This window comes from Phoca vitulina, unplaced genomic scaffold (genome assembly GCF_004348235.1).
Source record: "Phoca vitulina isolate PV1807 unplaced genomic scaffold, GSC_HSeal_1.0 scaffold64, whole genome shotgun sequence".
Taxonomy (NCBI): Eukaryota; Metazoa; Chordata; class Mammalia; order Carnivora; family Phocidae; genus Phoca; species Phoca vitulina.
In genome coordinates, this window is record NW_022589767.1 from 5,289,114 (window position 1) to 5,292,432 (window position 3,319).

Here is a 3,319-nt window from a genome sequence, read left to right on the forward strand (position 1 = left end):
TGTATGGAACCAAAAAAGACACTGAATAGCCAAAACAATCTCAAAAAAGAAAAACGAAGCTGGAGGGATCACAATTCCAGATTCAAGTTATACTACAAAGCTGTAGTAATCAAAACAGTATGGTACTGGCACAAAAACAGACACATAGATCAATGGAATAAGATAGAAAGCCCAGAAACAAACCCATGCTTATATGGTCAATTAATCTGCAACAAAAGAGTCAAGAATATGCAATGGGAAAAAGTCTCTTTAACAAATGGTGTTGGAAAAACTGGATGGCTACATGCAAAAGAATGAAACTGGACCACTTTCTTATACCATACACAAAAATAAACTCAAAATGGATTAAAGACCTAAATGTGGCTCTCTTGGCAGCACATATACTAAAATTGGAATGATACAGAGAAGATTATCATGGCCCCTGCACAAGGATGACACGCAAATTTGTGAAGCATATCATATAAGAAAAAAAAATACCTAAATGTGAGACAACACAAAAATCCTAGAAGAGAGCACAGGCAGTAATTTCTTTGACACCAGCCATGGCAACATTTTTCTAGATGTCTCCTGAGGCAAAGGAAACAAAAGCAAAAATAAACTACTGGGGCTACATCAAAACAAAAAGCTTCTGCACAGCAAAGGAAACAACAAATTTAAGTGATAACCTACTGAACCTACTGAATGGGAGAAGATGAAATATCAGATAAAGGGTAGTATCCAAAATATATAAAGAATTTATATAAACTCAACACCCCAAAAACAAATAATCCAATTAAAAATGGGCAGAAGACATGAACAGACATTTCTCTAAGGAAGACATACAGGTGGTCAACAGACACATGAAATGATGCTCAACATCACTGATCATCAGGGAAATGTAAATCAAAACTACAGTGAGATATCACCTCACACTTGTCAGAACGGCTAAAAACAAAAACACAAGAAACATGTGTTGGAGAGGATGTGGAGAAAAAGGAATCCTTGTGCACTGTTGGTGGGAATGCAAACTGGAGCAGCCACTGTGGAAAACAGAATGGAGGTTCCTTAAAAAGTTAAAAATAGAGCTACCCTCTGATCAGTAATTGCACTACTGGGTATTTACCCAAAGAATACAAAAACACTAATTCACAAGAATATATGCACCCCTATGTTTATGGCAACATTATTTACAATAGCCAAATTATGGAAGCAGCCCGAGTGTCCACTGATAGATGAATGGATAAAGAAGATGTGGTGTTTACATAATGAAATAAAATATTATTCAGCCATAAAAAAGAATGAAATCTTGCCATTTGCACAGACGTGGATGGAGCTAGAGCTAAGCAAAACTGCGAAGGAAAATAAGTCAGAGAAAGACAGATACCTATGATTTCACTCATATGTGGAATTTAAGAAACAAAACAAATGAACAGAGGAAAAAAAGAGAGAGAGACAAACCAAGAAACAGACTCCCAACTATAGAGAACAAATTGATGGTTACCAGAAGGGAGTTGAGTGTATGTGTGGGGGAGGAATGGGTAAAATAGGTGACGGGGATTAAAGAATACATTTATCATGATGAGCACTGAACAATGTATAGAACTGTCTGTCACTATATTGTACACCTGAAACTAATATAAACTGGAATTGAAATTTAAAAAATTAATAAAATAAAATAAAAACAAACTGTCAAGTATCCAAATAAGTGGAAAGGGAAAAGAAAGGATTATTCACAAAGGAAAAATGTATCTAGATAGCTTTAGATATTGCCCCTGTAGATATTATAAAACAGTGAAAATTATCTAAGAACTTTGAAAGGCTAACATGGTGATCTAAGGATTTCACATCTAAACAATTTGTATTTCTTGTGTAAAAGCCATTAAAGTACACTTTCAGATGCATAAGTAGTCAGAAAAAGAACATTTACATAATTTCACAAAATATATAATCTGAAATGTTGCTCCAAATTAATCTCAAGGGAAGAGATTAAAAAAATTCCAAAGATGGGAGGGTCATGGCACAAAAAGATGTTTAGGTCAGAATATCTGGAGTCCCTATTGATAATTCTTTGGTAGGATGATCCTATAAACCAGAGCTTCTTTCATTTGTTTCTCTTCAACTCTCACGCCTTCCCCGTCACCAGGAAACATCTATCTCATGCCTCATTTTTCGCCTCACAGTTTAGAAGGAATCTCTTGTTAGGTCCAATAACCTGGGAACTAACCGGCACGTGTGAGATGGCTAGAACATTATATTTACATGGCTGAGATGTTATACTTGACAGAGTTTCTGTTTGCTCCACATAAGGCAATGTGCTGTCAATTTTCTTTTTTTTTTTACTAACTTTTTTCCTCATTAATGAGGCTTGTATTATGAGTAGATTTTTTTACAGATTAGGAAACTGGTGCTCAGGAGGTTTAGTTGACTCTCTCAAAGCCCCACACTTGTGGGAAATAAATCTGAATTTGTGTCTTCTGACTTCAGATCACATACTTACTTCATTACATGTCTAATTTATGACCTCCTTGTGGATTTTCGGAAGATGGTACTTTATATGTTTTCTTGGTTTTATTTCATCAAAAAAGAAATAATCTTTATGTCACTGAATATTTGTAATTGGTTTAACCTATATTGTTCAACTCTCAAGTGTATAATTATCCTCCATAAAGGTATTTATATCTAAAAAATTACCTTTTAAATTTTCAGTTGGCATAATAGATTCCAAACCATTTTTTTTACATATATCGTCTTGATTACTCTGAATCAGATTATAGCCCAGCATTAAATTTTGGGTGAGAAATTTGAGAACACTTAGTTTTAGCTACAGTGAAACTTTTTAAAAAATCCATTTTGATATAGTTTCAAAATTATGAGAATTTACTAGAAGAGTATAAGGAACTCCTATATAACATATACCTAAATTTGCCAATTATTTATGTTGCCCCATTTACTTTATCATTCTCTTCTATTTGTCTCTATATTTATACATACATGCATATTTTCCTTCAAATATTTGGAAATACATTGAAGAAATTATGCCGTTTCATCCTTAAATAATTTAGTGTGTGTTCTGAGTCTAAAAATCAGAAAATTTAACACAATAAAATACTATTATCTATTCCACAGTCCATATATTATATACCATTATAAAGGGGGCATCCGGCTGGCTCAGTAGGTAGAGTATGAGACTCTTGATTTCAAGCCGAAGTCCTTCCCAATTTCCACCCTGACTCACAATGTGATCAAATGTTATCATGATAAAATCTTAAAAGTATAAAAATGTATTTGTTTTCCTTAAACTACAATTCTGAAGATAATCCAGAATGCCAACTCCATATTT

At 33.7% G+C, this 3,319-nt stretch overlaps 1 non-coding gene across 1 annotated transcript; it reads left to right on the forward strand.

Annotated features, from left to right (window-relative positions):
- The first annotated feature begins 362 nt into the window (after positions 1-362).
- On the forward strand, positions 363-466 carry LOC116624165. Its single transcript, XR_004297836.1, has one exon. It is a non-coding gene; the product is annotated as a U6 spliceosomal RNA (small nuclear RNA).
- The last annotated feature ends 2,853 nt before the right edge of the window (positions 467-3,319 follow it).